General features: G+C 40.5%; 1 protein-coding gene across 2 annotated transcripts in view; it reads left to right on the top strand.

Annotated features, from left to right (window-relative positions):
• Positions 1-20,982, top strand: part of HDGFL1 (HDGF like 1) — a 314,838-nt gene that overhangs the window by 89,351 nt on the left and 204,505 nt on the right. The window contains exon 6 of one of the 2 annotated variants that reach the window (XR_012434171.1): positions 1,632-3,794. The gene's annotated coding sequence lies outside the window, so the exon portion shown is untranslated. Of the gene's footprint in view, positions 1-1,631; positions 3,795-20,982 lie in introns of those variants that run through there. The other variant, XM_045390557.3, reaches the window with a different exon arrangement.

Genomic DNA, 20,982 nt, shown 5'->3' with positions numbered 1-20,982 from the left:
CAAATGTCAAGTGACTTCTGTCCGGTAGGATAAACGAACACCAAAAAAAGGAAATGCATCTCCAACCCACAATATTTTTGTTTGTTTTTATAGGGATGATGTAACTGGTTAAAGTTTTCGCTTTTCAACTCATTACAATGATGTGACTTTAATGCCTTTTTTAGCTCCACTCAGAATAATATATTGGGGTAATTTTAGAGTTGCAGGGATGATGAGGCACTGACAGTGTTTTGGTTAAGTTTTTAAAATTATTTTTTGTTTTCAAAGTATGGTAAAATAATCTGTGTGAGGTAGTTTTACATGTGAAATTTTCAAATTACCCATTTACAAAATTTAAAGGTAGTAAAATGGGAAAACACCCATTTTTAATATTTCCATAAAATCACAATTGTAACTGATGTTTCCACGGTCACCCATCTGAGGAGGGGGAGGACAATATGGTCATAAAAGCGACTCCAGATCCAAATTCCATGGCTCATGCTCACCAATTGGCTTTCTGAAAGGAGCTTGAGCTCTCTTGTTACTTCTTTCGAGAATTTCTTTCTCAGACCTAGGCAGAAGAAAGGGAACTCACAAACATTTTCCCATTAAGAACACCTTTTGCGACTGGACATGGTGGCTCACATCTGTAATCCCAGCACTTTGGGAAGCCCAGGTGGGTAGATCACTTCAAGTCAGAGGTTTGAGACCAGACTGGCCAACATGGCAAAACCCTGTCTCTATCAGCAATACAAGAACTAGCCGGGCATGGTGGTGCATACCTGTGATCCCAGCTACTCGGGAGGCTGAGGCAGGAGAATCACTTGAACTAGGGAGGTGAAGGTTGCAGTGAGCTGAGATCGTGCCACTACACTCTAGCCTGGGTGACAGTGTGAGACTCCATCTCAACAAACAAACAAACAAACAAACAAAGTACACCTTTTGGTGATTAGGACCAGCTCAAGCTGCTTACTGACTGAAATCTGTTTTGTAGCCTTGTCATTTTCTTTTACGATTACCAGCATCATGTTTTGGATACCCCTAGCGGCAGTCGGGATGTTGACCTGCCATCCTCAGAAGGGTTGTGAGCTAAGCCACTCCTCCATGGTGCTACCTGAGGTTAGACCGCATCACTTCCCCTGCCCAAGGTTGGTGGGGGGCCTGTTTCTCACAGCACCACTAGGTTCACATCTTACCAGTCATCATTCATTATAAACATTAAAATTCCTCTCTCTCTCTCTCTCTCTCCTTCACTTGGACTTCAGATTAAATTCTCCATGTCTTCCACCCCTATCCCAGTTTATTTATTAATGATTATCGGACATTGGTTCATGGCAGCTTTTCTAAAATTTAAGAAGTTGGTTTAAGAAATTGGATCATTCAGACTAGTTGTTACCAAACTAAGTATCCTGGGGTACATGAAGAATCCCGGTGAACATGTTCACATGGAGAGCTTTAAGGGGACAATTTTCAGACTCTGAACATTCTCTGTGTTTTCTGTTCTAACTTTTTCTTTCTGAGAAGGCGTTTGTGTTTGAAGACCCAAGCAGGTCTTCTTTCTTACCTCCCGTTTCAGAATCGCCCTTATCCTGTTTATAAAGAAAGGCATGCCTTTCACGAATTCAGAACCTCATTATTGTTTGGTGTTCCAGGGTATACAGACTTCGAGGATGCCAGACAAAGAGATCATTTGAAATATTGTTGTCACTAAGCCTTCTTTGATCAAGACACCATGAGCTCATGGTAAGTCTTCATGTTGTTCTGCCTTATATTTATTTTTAAGTGAGAAGAGTTGTATGTTGCAACATTCTGAGGCTACGTGTACCATGAAACAGGACAGCAGGACTAGACAATTTTCACTCAACAATCTTGCCTTCTTTGGCTATGCACTTGTATGTGGACATCTATTCCAAATGGAAGAGAGACAGTGTGCCTATGAACATGGACTCTGGACTCATAGCCCTTGTTTATAATCCATCTTCGTTACTCACTAGCTCTGTAACTATAGGCAAGGCAAGCCTCAGTTCCTCATACATAAAATGCCATTAAAAGTAATGCCTACCTCATAGGGCTGCAATGAGGATTAATAGAGACAATGCTGGAAACGCATTTCAGAGAAGAACCAGAACAAAGCAAATGCTTGACAAATGCTCATCTCATACATAACCATGCTATAGATTTCCTTATCATAAAGTTACAACAGGAGAACATCCTCAGGCAAAACCAACTGTCCAGCTTAATGGTAAAGAATATTTAACCTTGCCCAAAGAAAGTCTGGCTTTTGCCCTTGTCTCATGGGAGGTAATCTCTCTAAATCATTGGGATATCCTATCTGATAGATGTATCTCTGTCACATGCAGGCTTTGGGCCAACTGGATAATAACAATGTGATTTAGGGTAGGAGTTTTGGTTATGCAATATCTGCTGGGCCTCTGGAAGGGCTGGAGACTGAAATCAGCCATGTGGGCAGTCAGTCATGCCTGTGTAAGAGAGTCCCAATAAAATCTCTAGACACCAAGGCTTGGATGAACTCCTTTGTTTGGAAATGCTCTGTGCATATTGTTACACATTGATTCTGGGAAAGTAACACAATTCATAATTCCATGGGGAGAGGACAACTAGAAGCTCCATATTTTGTAATTTCCAGGACTATGTCCTATATGCCTTTTCCCTTGGCTGATTTTAATCTGTATTCTTTAGCTGTAATAAACTGCAACCATGAGCATAACAGCCTTCAGTGAGTTCCGTGAATCCTTCTAACTAATTATCAAATCCAAGAGTCATTGTGGAAGCCCCTGAATTTGCATTTGATTGTCAGAAGTAAGTGCAGTTTTGTGGACTATTCTCTCTAAACCTTGCATCAACAAAACATCTTTTTCCTTGCATCCATAGGGGTTGATGTTTTTCTGTTGGCCAACTTGGATTTTGTGATAATTTGTCCAGGAACTCAACAATTAACTCTATCTTTCCAAATAATAGCACACATGGAGGAGAATTGCTTCTCCTGACTGACAGTCAAGGAAGAACCTGGAAATGCTCAGTGGTGAGTGTTCCTCATGCAGCTGGCAGAGTACCTTGGTTTCCAATCAGCACCACAGGGCACTCAACAAGGATGAGGAACTGAGTTACCCTTGACAAGTCAGTGTCCACACTGACATGATTAAGTGGGAAAAAGTTTGTCACTTTCTCTATCCCTTCCATACTAGTGAAGGTGGTGCAGGAAGCATGGATATCCCATTCCAAATTGAGTGATGTGTGGATGGTAATGTATTCAACTTAGCTTCAAAGTTCCTTTCTACATTCTTGGACATGCTTTTTATGTCTTTAGACACTCACTTTACTCCACCTGCTTGCATTTACTAGACACTATAAGTTGGGAATTGTGATGGTTAACTTATGCGTCCACTGGGCTAGTCAATGGTGTGTAGTTGTCAAACACCAGTCTACATGCTGTGGTGAAAGTATTTTTCTTAAGATTTGCTTAACTTTTAAATCAGTAGACTTTAGGCTGGGCATGGTGGCTCATGCCTGTTATTTCAGCACTTTGTGAGGCCAAGGAAGGTGAATTTACTTGAGCCCAGGAGTTTAATACCAGCCTGGGCAACATGGCAAAACCCAATCTCTGAAAAAAAAACAAAAAACAAAAACGTAATATTCACCTGTTGTGGTGCACATGTGTAGTCCCAACTCCCCAGGAGGCTGAGGTGGGAAAATCACCTGAGCCCAGGAGGTCAAGGCTACAGTGAGCCATGATTGCGCTACTGCTCTCTAGTCTGGGTCACAAAGTGAGACCCTATCTCAAAATAAAAGAAAAATAATTAATAAATAAATCAGAAGACTTTAAGTGATGTGGGTGGATCTCATTCAGTTAATTGAAGGCCTTAAGAGCAAAGACTAAGGTTTCCTAAGATAAATGCAACTCGGCCTCAAGAGTATGACATATAAACCTGCCTGTATTTCTAGCTTTCAGATTTTGACTAAAGACTAAAACATCAACTTTTTCCTGAATTTCCAGTCAGATGGCCTGTTCTACAAATTTCAGACTTGCCAGACCCTATAATCACGTGAGCCAGTTTCTGAAACTAAATCTCTCTCCCTGCTCTGTCCCTTTCTGTACACTCTATTGGTCCTGTTTCTCTGGAGGACTCCAAAACAGGGGTGGAGGCACTTGAGCGTTATCTCAAGGTCATCACTGAATATGAACTTGACCTAGCCTACTGGCATAAAGGAAACAATAAAGACAGAATCCCTGTGTGGGGACAATGTATAGAATGCTTTTCCATTTTCCTCAAAGTCTTCTATTTCTATCATTTTGCTTGTGCAAAGATAATTTGCCAGGAATATATTGGTCCCAGTGTATTCCCAACAGATTGTTTCCCAGTCGTCTGGGAAGGACGTATTCTGCTAATAGTATCCACAGAACAATGACAACTCAGAAAATCTAGTGGAATCTTCTAGCCTAAACCTAAGGACAGCAATGGCAAACCTCTGTGAATTGCTGATCATCTTCCATGGGATAAACACTACTGATACATTATCTCATTCAGTCTCCATCACAACAATGCCTAGTAGTCATTATGTCTTCTGTTTTAAAGATGGAGAAAGTGAGGCTCAGGAATCATAAGTAATTGTGACAGTTATGAAGACAGCACAAACAGAAGCAGGATTGACAGTCAGGATATCTGATTCCAAAGTTCCTTATGTTTTGATGCATCCGTTAAAAGATTCTTTCTAGTCAAGGCTTAGGAAGCACAGGTGGTAAAATGGGACCACTACCTGAAGGAGGCTTTATCTTGGTAAGTGACATGAGATTGTCATGCAAGCGATAAATAGCACAGGCCAACAGGGCATACGTTGCCACCAGAAATCTTGGTTGCCATGTCTAGGGAGTTGTGTATGTAAGTCATGAATTGTGGGTATCAGCTTGTAAGAAGTAGACAGGAGACAGGGACTCAGAGATGGAGCAGCTGGAGCAACTGTGAGGCCAGAGGCTGAGTTCTAGGCTGCATTCTAATTTAACTGCTCTTTGACTTCGGACAGTTATTTCCACTTCTCTAGGCCTAAACTTCCTCACCTCTGAAAGGAAACTGGATTAGAAATGCTTGACTTGTGTAGGTCTCTATTTAAAACGTGGTCCCCAGCAGAGTATCTGGTAGCTTTCTCAGGCAGAAATGTTATTTGTTGTGCGGTTTCCCCATTTGAGTCACTTATACTTCTCATTATCTGTTCTTTCTCACAGTGTATTTGTCTAGATCAGTTTTAGAAAAAAACAGTCGGGTAGGAATCGCAACTACTGCTCTGAAACATTATTTTAGCTTCTTTGGTCTTCTATTTAAAAGCCTGAGTTGTGGTCACCCTACTCTAGGGAAAGAAATTATTTCAGAATGTCAGCACATGACCTTGAGAAAGTTTACGTCTTTAAAAATGTGTCTTGAAGTGTGCAGAAGAGGCGTAATTTGCATACTTTTGTTTCCTGCAACAGTGTTTTTCCAAATAACACATCTGTTATGTCCCTATTTGCCTGTAGCAATATAGAATGCATACTCTCTTTGACAGAGAAAATTAATAGTGCATTAGGGAGCTTTCATTTCTGGAATAGCTGTTCAGATTTAGTCTAGTCATCTAATCCAAGGTATTAACATCATTTTGGGTGCATGATCCTTGGGAGAGTAAAATTCCATATAAATGGCCATCAGCATCAATTCTGTGTTTCAATTTGACAGTCACTCTTTTAATATATGCTATGAGCAAGGACCAAAGCCAGGTGAGATGTATAAATACAAACAACTTCTTTGAGATTCAGTTTCTTCACCTCTTGTAAAGTAATACAATTATTTTGCTGAAATGCTAATGATTATGGTATATACCTCCAATAAGAATTAAATGAGATGGTGGATGTAAAATGCCTGGCACAGGTCCTGGCATGGTGAAGATACTAAAAAAATAGTAACTTCAAAGCAAAAAGTGGAGCCCTTGTTGCCCTGAAATAATTGAATTCAAGTAATGGGAATCTAAAGCGAGATCCCCAACAATAAACTATAATGTAAGATAGAATACAATCAGTACTTACCATTTCATAACAAAAATGGAAAGAAAAAAATTGGGAAGCATAGAGAAGAAGGCAGATAGTATTTCTGTCTAAAGAAATTAGGTGAAACTTCATTAAGTAAGTGACAATTTTTGGACCTTACAAGATAAATTAGGTTTTGATATGCATTGTAAGGGTATTTGGTTTTTACACTTCTTAAAATAGCAGCCATGATCAGCACAATATAACTAAGAAGTTAAACTTCCATGGTAAAGGATTGTAATCCTACAATTAAAAGTAGTTTCAAGTGGCACGTTTCAGAGCCCTGTTTCTAGTTTTGGCCCAATCAGCCCTTCTGTCAATGACTTGATTATCACCTTATAAGATGATATAAAAGTGGGAGATAATTTAAGTCCAATGAGTGGGCTCAATCTAATAAGATGATGTTTAAAAGCAATAAATACATTTATAGTTCTGTACTTAGGTCCACATAATTAGGCAAGAGAGTTTAGGTTACAAAGAAACCCAATGGTTTTAGTCAACTGTAAATCCATGCATGACATAGCATCCAAAATTTCACTGAGATTTTTTTCTCTTCATTAATAAAACAGTCTCACTGAATAAATATCCAATTAGGTCCTTCTGCATGCAAAGAACATATAGCAGTACAGAGTATGCATGCACATGGACATTATAATCTTGAAACTGAAATTTCAGTAGAATGAAGAGAAGTGACACAAATTTTTTACAGTTAAATGTTGCACAACAATTGTGACAAATGTTGAGAGGGAGAAATGTGGGGTGTCATCCATGCACATGAGATGGGGACCTGAACTCTTGTCAGAATCAGGGAAGGCTTCCTTGGGAAGTGATTTTTACTGAGATCTGAAAGGTGAGTAGGAATTAACCAGGTAAAAAGCAGCAAGAGGGTCTCTCAGGGGAAACAGCATATTTAAAGGCCATTGAACTGTCCCACAGGGTCTCATATGTATTCCTTCTGCTTCTGATGGTTTGATGCAGGTGTATATGGGGGCCTTGGAAGATATATATTGATGGATGTACAAATTATTACTATCAATTTGGAAAATAATCGGCACTAGCTTAAAAATTAAAACATTGTCTTACTCCATAGCCCAAAATGAGAAGATAGAGTGAGAAGAGAAGGCGTGCCAGGTTTGAGCCTTAAAGGCATTTAGTTAAGTTGGTAAGACTTGTGAGAGCCAGATAACTTACAGAAGGTGGATGTGGTCAGTGTTATGAAAGACATGAGTAAGGCTTTGTAAAGCATAGAAAATATTTTTATTTTATTTTATTTATCAAGATGACGTTTCAGTTGTCTTTATAGAAAGATCTAATTTTGTCGGGCAGAATTAGGGTGTTCTCAATATAAAAAGACTGATTAGAAGAGAATAAGACAGTCAAGATGATTTAACGGAATTAACCAGAGAGGTGAGAGGGAAATCAGGAGTGTGTGCGATGATGAGAATTAGGAGAAAAAAGCATTACAAAGAGAGAAGGGTCACAATCTGGAATGACTTGACAGTGCTGAAATCAGATGAGGACTGAACTATATCCACTGTATCCATTGAACTGGAAGTTATTGAACTTAGCATGAGTAGATTGAGCTGTAAACATGAAGTGAGCAATGGAAGTGGCAGGTAGAGAGTGGGAGATAGCAAATAGAAAACTCAAAATTGTGGGACTCGAAGGGCAGGATCCTTGCTCTGTTGATTTTTGTGTTTTGGGAAGGAAGTATAGTGCTATAGTCATGTAGTACTCATACAAAAATTAATTTCAGTTGGTGGATGAATGAGTATTTGGAAAAAGAAAGGTTAATTATACTAGAAATAGGACAAGACTTTGGGGAAAAAGTGTTGAGAGTATACTCTGGCTCTAGCAAATTACTAACTTTGTGACCTTGGGCAAGTCATTTAACCACTCTGAGCCCTAGTTTCCTCATTTATAAAATGAGCGTAATGGTAATTGACCTAATTTCCCAAGAGAGTTGGTGAGAGTGTGAAATAGGAAACTTTCCATGGATGTGCTTTATAGACTGTGGTGTGCTTATCAAATAGACACTCATATTTTCATATTGAAGGATTAGAAGCTATGTCAGAGACTGATGAGGTAGCCTGTTCATTTCCTCTTCTTGGACTATGTTTCCCTGTTGCGCTTGCAGTGAGGTGGCCATATAGTTGAGTTTGAGCCAGTGACATGTGAACAGAGGTGATATGTGTCTTCCAGACTCAACCACTGAACCGTCCCACAAGGGCTCCTATGTGCTGCCTCTGCTTCTGGTGGTTTGATGCAGATACATATGGGGGCCTTATAATATATATACTGATGTATATTCAAATTGTTACTACCAATTTGGAAAATAATTTGGTACCAGCTTCAAAATTAAAATATCATACTCTGTAGTCCTACTATTCTACTCCTAGGTATATTTATTTCAATGAACCTTGCAAATGTGCATTAGAAGATATCTGTAAGTGAGTTTATTGATTATAATAACCCCAAACTGAAAACAGTGCAAATGCCTATCAGTAGGAAAGCCAAATGTCCATTAACAGAAGACTGGAGAATATAATTTATATTCACAAAAAGATTATATAATAAAGGCCAGTTACTATAACTACATGCAACTACATAGATGAAAGAAACATAACGGTAGATGAAAGAAACATAATGGTAAGTGAATAAAACAAGTCACAAAAGAAAATCTATCTTGTGATACAATTTTTTAAAACTAAAAACAAAAAAAGAGAGAGAGAAGGAAAGGCAAAACAAAGCAACACGTTTTTTCAGGGCTGCAAGCATTGTGATTTTTTTTTTTTAAAGATGAAGGGAATTGTATAAATAATCTATTATTAAAGTAATACTGCAAACTACCACCCCAAAACTCAGGAGCTTACAGAAAGTAACATGTATTATATTATCGATCTGGTTTCCACGTCAGCTGTGTTTGTCTGATCTTGCCAGTGCCTGGCTGATCTTGGCTGGGCTCACTGCTGCTTCCATGAAGCTACAGGCCGGCCGGGTGGTTCTGCTAATCTTGACTGACACATGCTTATGGTTTGGCTGTTGGCTGATCAAGGATGGCCATGATTTAAGGTGACACAACTCTGCTTCACATATCTGTCACCATCCAGCTGTCTAACCTGGCCAGGTTCTCAGGTCAAGGCCCAGAGGGAAAGAACAAGAAAGGCTGATTCTGCCAGGGGGCACGCAGGAACAGGCGTGTGCTTTCCAAGGCTGTACTTGCATCTTATTTGCTTACAGCCCACTGGCAAAATAAAGTTGCCCTGTCAAGCCTGGAGTCAGGGGGAGGGGTCCCCATAATGGTATAGAGCAAAGGACATTTGGGAGCCCAATAATTAGGGCCATTAATGCTATCAATCCACTATAGGAATACAGGATTATGACAACCCCTATCAGGGAGGCAGGGGGTGAAATAGAGAAGAACACACCGTTACTGGCAGGTTGTTGATAATATTTTAGTTCTTAAGTGAGGCAGAAGTTAGAGGTTTCACTTTACAAATTATACTGTATAACTTACATACACATTACATATATTTTTGTATGAGCACAAAATCCTCTATATTTTTAAATTGGGCAAGAAAGTTCCAAAACAAAGCAAAAACCTTTCAAATGTAAGGAAAACAAAGAAAAACTGAAGGGCTAATTTGGGAAGTCCAGTGGCAAATTGGGCCTTTGGATTCCATTTCTAGGTTCTGCAAAATGGGATATCAATTGTCTCCTTTTAATAGAAGACTGTGACTTTGACAAAGAAATCACTTATTAAAAGAAGTTGAAGGGCAGGTTTGCCAACTGGGGAGAATAATTCTCTCTCTCTTCTGGAGACCTCAGATCAAATTTCAACAATGTTGAAAAGCCACGTTTATTCTGCTCTACTTTCCTGCCTTTTATTCTGTTTGTTTTATTCCTGGAACAAAGATACCACAGCTTGTCTTCGAAAGACTTCCATGTGAGTTTGAAAGGGTGTAGAATTTGGAACATGCTCTACCTCAGATAAAATTCCCGATTTTTTTTTTCTTTCTTTCTTTTTTTTTTTTTTTTTCAAAGCGCTCCTCAATCAGACCCAGATCCCAGACCTCCGGGGTTTGATTCATTCATCTCTAGCTAAGACTATGTTTTCTAGCGTCTCTCCAGAAGACTGGGAGATTCACTTTAAAAAGACGCTGCTGCTCGTGCTTTTTTCTCATCACAAAAGAATTAATGTCTGCACAGCCCTTTGAAGATGTGGTGTCACGCATGTGCTATTATTAATAATGAAATACAGATCTGTTTCACACCATCTGAAAAACAGCGTTTTGCCACCATGAAGGAGCTTTTATTTCTACCAGGTCTTCATGATGCGTAGCCCAGATCCAGCTCAGCTTCAGACTGGGGAACCATGTCCCAGAAAACGGGTAAAGAGAGGAAACAGCTGGAGAGAAACAAAACAACACACAACACCCAATACGTTAACAAATAAAAATGAAAAGGAGGCTTTAATCACCATTTGAGATCACTTCCCTGACTGCAAGCGTTTTAGATAGAACTCAGCACCTGCTAAAGATGGGGCCTGGTGAGTGGATCCTGGATTCTTTATGCATTCTGAAGAAGGTAAACATCCCCAGGTTCATGAGCCAGTTCGAACAGGAAAGAGGGTACTGATTGCAATCTGCTGTTAGTATTTCCTTTTGTATTTGTTCAGTGCTTTGAGTCATTCTCTTTTTCTTCTCTGAAACCACTAACATTGCTCCTCCAGTAGCCTTTTGCATTTACAAGCTACCTTATCATGCCTGGGTTTTTGGGAAAGGGAAGATGGATGTAAAGTGAGGCTACTGTAAACAACAGTTCAATAAAGGCTTCAGAACAGGGTCAATTTAGGGAGGTGAGTGCAAACATTCCATGAAATAAAAAGAACTGCTTCTGTGGGCTCAACTCACAACAGGCACAGCCGCTGTCAACAGCAGCCTGAGAAGGAGCAAATTTGAGAGCTGGGTCTATTCTTATTTTTTATTTTTGTAAATCTTTGCACCTGTCTTTGGTGGCAAGATTCTCAACTCATTTCCCTTGTTTCTGCTCCCCCTCCTCCCTGCACTCTATGCCTTGCTGGGGTTCTGCTTGTTTTGGAACTGGTGATTCAAAATGGACTCCAACATTGTTTCTGAATCACAAAGAGTGTGCAGAAGAGGGAAGTATTTCTTGCTCCATTCCAGGCCCCAACACAGAAGGTGCTGTGTGGAAAAGGGAGCTGAGGGGAGAAGAAAAAGAGGAGGGGAGAAAAAAGAGGCAAAAGTAAAAAAACTCAAGGAAATCAAGACCATGCTGTGCAAAATTGTTACAGCTGTTTCTGTTTTTATTGGCTGTTTCTTTTGGCTTCATTTTTTCAGCAACTGCAGTTCATATGAGCAGGAAGGCATACAGCATGGCCGAGCTCCACGGTGGTGGGCGGAGGGGAGGACAGAAAAGGGACTGAGAAGAGGATGGAAGGGGCTGGGTGTGGAGGTTATGAATTGTGGCACAGTGCTTAGAGGGGACACACATCAAAGCATTTCTTTTTTGATAGTTTTATGGAAGCCTTAGCAATAGAATTTAGAGGCATTTACTGGAAAGCTCCTAAAAGCATCCCATCTCCATGGCTGGATCAGATTGGTGGTCTGTTTAAGGTAGTATACTACCCTTGAAATGATGCTCTGATATCTCTGAGGAAATAATGTGTCAGGATACATCCCTTCCCCTTTCCCTCCTGGATGGTGATTCACCTAGACCAGTGCACAGGGCAGAACATATGGGGAGTGCATATTTTCCCTGGGGGACTCTATTTCTCATGGTTACAAATGGAATGAGTTATATGTCTGCTCAGTGACCCTATGAAGATACTGGCAGCTGGGATACAGCACCTCAGGGCTTGGAGCAAGTTGCTCACCCACCTTGATCCCCCTGCAAAGCAGCTGGAAGGTGAGCCAGAGACAGGCACATGAAAAAAGCTCACAATGAGTCTCTGTGTCTTCCTTAAAACTTCCTATTAAATATGTGATTTAAATGACGTTTTTAAGGTTTCTGAGACTGCTTACATTGGAATTCTTGAATCTGGTAGTATTTTTAACTGCACTGGCCCTAATGCGCGCACATACACACACACACACACACACACACACACACACACACACGTTCACATTGACTTTCACTCTTTTTTTTTTTTTCTTTTTTTTTTTATACAGAGTCTCACTCTGTCACCCAGGTTGGAGTGCAGTGGCATGAACTCGGGTCACTGCAACCTCCACCTCCTGGGTTCAAGCAATTCTCTGCCTTAGCTTCCCAAGTAGCTAGGATTACAGGCACCCGCCACCAGGCCCAGCTAATTTTTTGTATTTATGGTAGAGACGGGGTTTCACCATCTTGGCCAGGCAGGTTTTGAACTCCTGACATCATGATCCACCTGCCCTGGCCTCTCAAAGTGCTAGGATTACAGATTCTCACTCTTAATCAAATTAATTTTCCAAACTCTAAGGAAACATCTTTCTAAAAGTGAAAATTGTGTTCCAAATGAGGGCAAGTGGGTAAGAGAACTGGAAGTTAGAAGATATAGCAAGGGGAAAAAGTATTTATTTATATTTGACTTGCAGTTACATCCAAAGGGAAAATATAATAAAAAGTTGATTAATAACAACAAAACCCCCTATATCTGGTGATAAGTGTTGTTTGCATGCTTTCACATTTTAAACAAAATTCCAGCTATGCTGTAGAATGAAAGGTGAGCCTGAATCCCAGTGCCCATGCATTGGTTCTGTTTTGGAGACTTGGTTTTGCTCTGAACTGGGCTTCTGACTTACTTGGTTACTGGAGGGCAAATCATAACCAATATACCTTAGTGTTGTCATCGAAAAATGGAGGTGGACTTGGGAAGATGGACTAATTAAAGGTTGCAAAGCACTTTTAGTCTATAAAGCCATGTGTAATTACAACCATTAAACTAATAATATAATGAAGTGTTGAAGGTTGTGTCTTGGTCATTTTGTTTTCTGAATTAGGGAGGGAGGACTCCTTCAAAGCCCATTCTGTTTACTTTCCCAAGGAAATTGTCTCAGTCCATTTTCTGTTGCTGTAACAGAACACCTAAGACTGGGTAATTTACAAAGTAAAGTGATTGACTGGCTCTAGAGGTTGGTAAGTCCAAGATTGAGGGGTTGCATCTGGTAAGGGCCTTCTTGCTGTGTCATAAAATGGCAGAAAGCATCACATGGTGAGAGAGAGCAAGAGTAGGCCAAATTTGCCTTTTATAGCAAACTTCCGATAATAGATTAATCCATTCATCCAGAGTCCTCATGACATAATCACCTCTTAAAGGTCCTACCTCTCAACACAGTTGCAGTGGGGATTAAGTTTCCAACACATGAACTTTGGAAAACACATTCAAACCATAACAGAAATTAATGAATGAAAAGAAAAAACTGGTGATTTAGACCAATGTGCTCTTGAACAGTTGTGTATTTTGAGATATATTACAAGCTTTTTTTGCATTTCCTAATATTATTTTTATGTTCACTATGTTACTATTAAACATTTTTTCATTATGTTATTATTTTGTTATGTACTAATAGTAGTTAATAATACATTTACAAAGTATTACAGTTGTTTAAAATTTTTCAGTTGGGATAGAGTTTACCAAATGTAGAGTAAGCTTGTCTGTTTTGAAATGGAACTCACTAACTTCTTAACCCAGGAAAATCAGCAATTTCATTAGATTAGAAATGCATAGAGAAGCTATTCTCTGGGTACAAAGATTGAAATTATTTCTTGTGAAAGACACTAGTTTAAAACAGACACAAGAGAAACTCTGTACGTAGTGCTGACACGTAAAGAGTTGGACAATGAGTTTTCCCTTTGCACCTCAACTTCTCACTCAATGTCATGGTGGGCACAATTATTTTGCCTTAGGCTTTAGCTGCAAAATGGGTTGATAGCACTTGACCACAAATGGAATAATTACAATGAGGTTTGGAAGCCTACAGCATTTTTATTGAGGCATTTCCTCCTTGCACATCTGTTAACTGTTATTACAGATTTGAGATACCATTAATCAGTAGCATCTTTAACAAATGTAGAGTAGATTTTTGCATACTGAGGTTCAGCCAGGCACCCCCATTAGTTGGCATACATTGGACCTCACTTGCAAAAACATGTTTCTGCTATTATCCTTACAGAAGGCTGTATGTTCACACACATGCACAATTATGAGACTGAACACTCCCTTCTTCTTTGGATTGCTCTTTGATCTTTTGTAATTTTGCTGCTTGTGTCCATATGGAAATGTTAGCAACCAGCAGGCAATTCCTTTCCATTATGATTCCTCCTCCATCGTCTTTCCCCCTGTTGTTTCTTGTTTGCGTTGGGCTCCAGATTGATGCCAACATTTCAAAGGGGCACACCTCATCAGTTTCAAAAGCTCAATTTACTTTAAGTAGCCAGCAAAGCTTACCCTTATTTTTAAGTACCTGTTTATACCTGAGTTTCCCTGACATGCAGTGACAACTTGAGCATCTCAAGAGAAACAGTTTTCTTGTGAGCCTGGAGACCTACCGGATTAGGCAGGTAGGTCATAAATGCTGTCAGCATTAAGCTTGTTTTTAGTGCAGTGCTCTCTGGATTTCCATTTTGGTCTTTACTGACTTGGAGTACATATAATAGCACACAGGCATGACCTCATCCAAAGACAATTTATTTAAAATTTCCAAACCCTAAAAAAGCTTAATTTGTGGGTGGTAGTTTATAACCATTTCTAAAATTTCTTCCTGTCTGTAGTACCCAGTAACTTTAGTCCTGGAAATCTCTCTTTTATTATAATGGAAAATACCAAAGATATGAGAGCATAGAAATATGTGCTTACTAAGGGAGCTTTCTTTCTTTTAGAACCTTCTGAAGCTCCGCCCTGGGAGAGATTAAATATAAAAGTTCGCGCTTTCCCACTTCCCAGTTCTATCTCCACACATCAAACAAATGAAAATCCTTCCAAAACTCATCTCTCTTCATGCCCACACTCAAATATGCTGTTTTATGTGGGTCGAACAAAGTCTTTTTCTGATTTTTCTCCCCATCTGTTCTTTGAATAAACATGCATCCTAAAGAGAAGGAGGACTTAAAGGATCAAATTTGGTTCCTGTATTTGGAAATGCTATCAAAAGACCACACCGCACTTGGCCATTCAGTCAAGCTAGATGCCGTTTGCTTCTAATAGCACTTAATTACTTCCCACATCACTTCTTCATCTGCATGACTTGGCCAGTATGAGGTTGGGAAAAGTTAAAAAGAAAAAAAAGAAAAAATCCCAGGTGTGTGAGGTGGTAGAACTGCTGCCTTTGGCTGTGTCTCCACCAGACCAATGCAACTAGTCCTTTTAGGTAAGCAAATTGACTGTGCCAGGTGTCTGGAATTGTAGAAACCAGATAACCAGAGATGTAATCAGTTGGTTTTTAAATTTTTAACTTGTTGTTTGGCTGCCCCAGACAAATGCCTCAATTTCCTTCTTCTGTAAATAAATTAATACCTGGTGAGATGTAAAAGGCCCCTTGAACAGAAAACAACGTTCTGATGAAACTCTGAGAGAAGATACGACCCAAAGTATGAAAAATTCAGAAGAAATTATAGTATCTTCAAGGCAGAATTTGGTTACCCTGATTAATTAGGGTTTTTTTTTTTTTTTTCTTTTTCTTCAGATAAAAAGAGGGGAGAGTGGAGTAAAGAACTGCCTAACCTAATGTAAATTTTCAGCTTTCAATAAATATTTCCAGCTTAAACCCTCTGAATACATTGTGAGTATGTCTGTTCATCTGAATTGAATTTTGGTGGCATAATATACAAAGACTAGTTGTTTTTCTTACCACAGTTTAGTTCAAACCTGGGGTGGGCAAACTTTCTTTTTTTTTTTTTTTTTTGTAAAGAGCGAGATACTAAATGACTTAGGCTTGTGTTTTGCAAATCAGAAGCAAAATTGAGGATATTGTGTGGGGACTTCTATGACAAGAAAGACAACTCTTGCCCCTTCACCATCGTGTTTGTCTGATGGGCCCTTCTGGACCATGAGTACACTTCATACACTGTCACTGTCAGCTGGAGGGAAACTTTCTCCAGACATTTGAGGGATTGGGGCCTGTGGGCTGGCAGGAGTGTGTGGGGATGGGGGAAGGATGGGTGGTTACATGTACAGTAACAGAGGGGAATGGAGGTGGAGGGAGACACCCCAGATGGGTTTCTGTGTCCACTGAAGCAGCACACATGAGCCATACGAACATAGGCATCGGTCTGGATTTGGCCTGAGCTCCAGCTATCTGTTGTACATTTCCTCTTAGCTACTTGGCAGGCTGTTTAAAGAAAGACATTCCAAACTGAACTCATTATTACCTTCTTCCTTCTGTGCCCTATTTCTATAAATAACACTACTTCTCATCCATTGCCCAAGTCAGAAGTTTTGTGTTCATTTTCCACACCTTATTTCCTTCATCTTCCTTTGTAGTCTCCCTTTTTTTCTTTTTTTACCATATAGCTACTGGGTTGGAAGCAACTAAAAGACAAGAATACATCTGGCTTATATTTATGTGATGAGCTCTCTGTAGAGTGGCTGACACTGAGTAGGCTTTTAAAAAAATTGGTTGTGGAATTAATCTATCCATTACCAAGCCCAGTCAGTTCTTCTTGATTATTTTATTCTCCCACTCAAAATTCTTCAGTTGGTTTCCTTTGGATATAGAGTAAATATAAAATAGTTAGCAGACTGCAAAACTCTTCCTGTTTTGACTTTGCTTATCCTAAAGAGTAACCATAGAGGATCGCATTAAATATACTAACATCTCTCATCTGTTGTGTCTCTGTCAGGCCATGTTGTTTCCACTGCTTGGAGCACAGTTTCCCCTGTTTTTATATGGTGATCCCCGACTCATCCTTCCTGATTTGACTTGGTTATCACATGCGGAAAGGCTTCTCAAGTACCAGTCTTTTCAATAGGTGTCTGTTCTCAGAGCATCAGGCTTCTACCTCTTTCAGAACACTTCATCAGTCTGGGCATGGTATCTCATGCCTGTAATCCCAGCACTTAGGGAGGCCAAGGCAGGTGGCTCACCTGAGTTCAGGAGTTCAAGACCAGCCTGACCAACATGGTGAAACCTGTCTCTACTAAAAATACAAAACTAGCCAGACGTGTTGGCATATGCCTGTAATCCCAGCTACATGGAGGCTGAGGCAGGAGAATCACTTGAATACTGAAGGCAGAGATTGCAGTGAGCTGAGATCATGCCATTGCACTCCAGCCTGGGCAATAAGAATGAAAGTTCGTCTAAAACAAAACAAAACAACACTTCATCAGTGCTAAAATTAGTTGCTAAGTGCGTTTAGCTCTTACTAGATTATATACAGCTTGAAGGCAAGACTTTGTCTTTGTTTCTTTGCATCCTAGTTTGACACTTGGAATACAGCAGACAAGAAATGATCATCTGACTGAAATAAATGGGATGCATACCTCAGTGTAACTGAGAAACCTGTGAACATCATCCACATTTATGCAGACCTAAGAAGGCCTTTCTACTTCTCCACTGGGCCTTTCCCAAGCCTTCTATTTGTCTGGAGCCGGACGGAACCAACTATGATCAAGCTGTATCAGGGTTTGTTGTGTGTGCTGAAAGTTACAAGGTTCCAAAGGGAAAGGATCTGGCAGTAGAGGAAAGAGGATAAAAGTGATTTGGGGGGACCTCCTCTTTTAGCTTTGGAGCCCCCCACCCCCGTCTCTGTACGGGGGAGCTTCTTCCTTCTGTCTTCTCCCTTTCTTCTTGCCTGTTAAACTCTCCGCTGCTTAAAACCACTCCCCATGTGTCTGTGTCATATTATCTAAACCGGCATGAGGACCAAGAGCCCTGGTGTTCCTCCACTCATCAGAGCCATATCGTCTTGGTGCATGGGGTGGGAAAGGAAATTCAGTCGTCAGACTGGTGAGTATGGAGTGGATTTCAACTTTAAATCTGTCCTTTAATCTCAAGGCTCTCTTCAGCTACCCTGTCGCCAAACTTCCTTTCTGTTTCTATCCGTGGTCTCTTGCCCTCTCTCTGTGTGTCTAATGTGCAGGAATCTTTACAGTTCAGGGAAACAGGACTGTCAGAAAAGATCGTGAATCATGGCAGGCGGTAACTCAATAAATGTCTCCCTCTCTCTGTTTTCTCTGGTGATCACATGGTATTTCTAAGCTACCTAGTAGAAAGCAGGCCCTAGGCCTCTTCTGAGAATGGGAAGTTTCTACTTTTAATGGTTTGGAGTAAGATGTCTTCCGTAGCCAAGTTTTAGTCTTGATATTGCCCCACCGGTAGGAAAACGGCCATTCGGTTCCTATGTTCCGGTAAGGCGTCAATTTTGTCTCCTATTAAGATAGTACTTAATGAGTAAGGGGATTTTGAGTCTGGAGGTTAACCGGACCTTCTATGGGTGAATGCTTTAGCATGGGCTATCATAGCAGAATGTAGAGTTCAACCTAGCACGCCCCCCCTCCCTTAAAGGGGCCTTGCCCAATTACATGGTTTTTCTTGAAATCCGTTTTTTGGAAGGCACACAGGCCATGCAAGTCTAGGAGGTCAAAGGGAAATAAAAGGCAGAGAACTGATTGGTTGGGGACAGCGTGACTAAGGCCCAAAACTCAGTTCCTCTGGTGCCATGGTTTGGAGGGTCATGCCTATAGTCATGGGCGGCACATTTAAGCTGGTGCCGGGAATCCAGGCGCGACGGAGAGAAAATAGTTGGGGGGACGCCCTCTACTGTTTTCATCTCCATCCCGGATCACATACTGAAAGGACGGAGACTAAAAGGATGCTTTTATTCTCACTTCTCTTTCTGGATGGGTGACAGATCATCTTCAACACGCACTCCCCTGGAGTGTATGCTGAAGCACTGGGACTCCTTCGACCTTGAAACTTTGAAGAAAATTGACTTATTTTCTTTTGCACAAGGGTATGGCCTTTTTACTAGACCTTTGCAAGCGTTGCAATATCAACCCAGCTCTTTTAGCAACCATATCAGACAGGCCCAGGCAAAATGGTTCCCCCAAATTAAAAAAGTAACTTTCAAGGAAATCATCTGAGGGTCCTCCTTCTTTGGGGCCCCTTCAAGTTCCCTTCTCATTGCAGGACCTTAGGCAAGTAAAGGGAAACTGAGGCTGATTTTTCTGACGACCTGATAGGTATCTAGAAGCTTTCCAAAATTTAACTCAGATATTTGACCTCACGTGGAAGGATGTTATTTTGCTGCTCAGTCAAACCCTCACTGCAGCTAAAACAGGCACCTCAGGAAGCAGAAGAAAGTTTTGGAGATGAGCAATATGTCTCCTATAGCAGGCCAGAAGGCAAAAGAGAAAATAGGGAAGGCAAAGAAATAGGGGAATCACCATTCCCAATAGGAAGAGAGGTATTACCTCTTAACAACCCTAATTGAAACTCCTTTCTATGGTGTTTTTCCTTCTTTTCTGGTTTAAAATGGCTTCTATCTCTTATATAATGTTCTTCCAACCTGGGAAAAGTTAATTTTCCAAATCTTAAAATGCTTGGTGTAGAGTTGAGCTAGGGAAAAGGGAACCCAGAAGCCTGGCTGGCAAAAGGGTAAGCATTTCTTACCAGTTGGGCTTTTGGCTTCTCTCTCCCTGTGCAAACCGGTAAAGGGGATAATAAGGGTCACTGTTGATGTTCTCTGTAAATGTATAATTAATGAAAAAGGATTTGTAAGGTTGGTCTTAAGCTGTAGACAATCTTGTGTACTTTGCATGTCTTTCTGTATGGTTCTGTCGGAGAAAGGGTATCTTAGGTTAGGATGCAGGCCCAGGAGGCATGAAGCCTGCTGTTCAGGCCAGCCCAGCAAAGCAGTCGTTGGAAAACTTGGCTAAAGGTCTCCATCTTGTTTCATGTCTTCGGGAACATAACCTGTAACCGCGTGGCAATACTTTGTTTTAGTCTTTGCCATTTTACAATGGCGGCTGTCTTCTTGTGCTAAATCAGATATGCCAGTTTGTCAATCTGGGTGGTGCCAGCTGATCCATCAAGGGCAGGGTTTACAAAATATCTTAAGCACTGATCTTGAGAGCAGTTTAGGGAGGGTAAAAATCTCGTAGCCTCCAGCTGCATGGCTCTTGGGCCATGGTTTATAATCCTGTGGCTAGTTTCTTGGTCTGGTCTCTAGGCAAGAGGGAAGTATATCTAGGGAAGCTGCCGTTACCATCTTTGTTTTAGACTGTAGACTGTAAACCCGGCTCCTCCCGAAGTTGGTTCAGTCTGTGCCCAGGAATGGGCAAGAATAGCTTGGGGGCTGGAAACAAAATGGAGTTGTTTGGGTCAAATCTCTTTCACTCTCTCAGTGAGAATTCTGCATGGACAGTTTCAAAAGCTGCCTATCACTCCTTTAAAAATACCTTGTACACTGGTGGTTAAGTCATAACCTAATTAAGGCTCACTGGTTTCACCTGTGAGGGTACTTTTTGTAAAGTTCAAAAGCCAAAAATCTTAACTGCTTGGTGTGGCTAAAGTCAAGTAATAAGAGATTTAAAAGGATTTTTTTTAAAGAGTGCTCAGCTTAATTAAAAGTAGATATTCAAGTTTTAGGTATATTTAAAAGGCCTTTATGTTTTTCTTTTCTTGAAACTTGTTTTTCTAGAAAAAGGCTTTTTTCTTCTCCGTTAACTGAATTATTTTTCTCCATTTTTTGTCTTTCCACTCTTAATACATGCATAAAAGGCCCTGCAATAACTTCTGGTAGTGTGGGACTCCTGGGGAAAAACAGAGGAGGCGCCACAAACCCTGTTTTGGGAAAAACCCCTCCGTTTTCCTCATGAACCCCAGGAATTAAAAGGAGATAGATCCCTCTCAAAATCAAAGGCTCTGTTCTGTTTTGCATTATGTTATCTCCAGTTTTGAGTTTGGGGGGTATCAGAAATGCTTCGCGTTATG

The sequence above is a fragment of the Macaca fascicularis genome, chromosome 4, assembly GCF_037993035.2.
Source record: "Macaca fascicularis isolate 582-1 chromosome 4, T2T-MFA8v1.1".
In the NCBI taxonomy this organism is placed as follows: Eukaryota; Metazoa; Chordata; class Mammalia; order Primates; family Cercopithecidae; genus Macaca; species Macaca fascicularis.
This window is presented reverse-complemented; position numbering and strand designations above follow the sequence as displayed.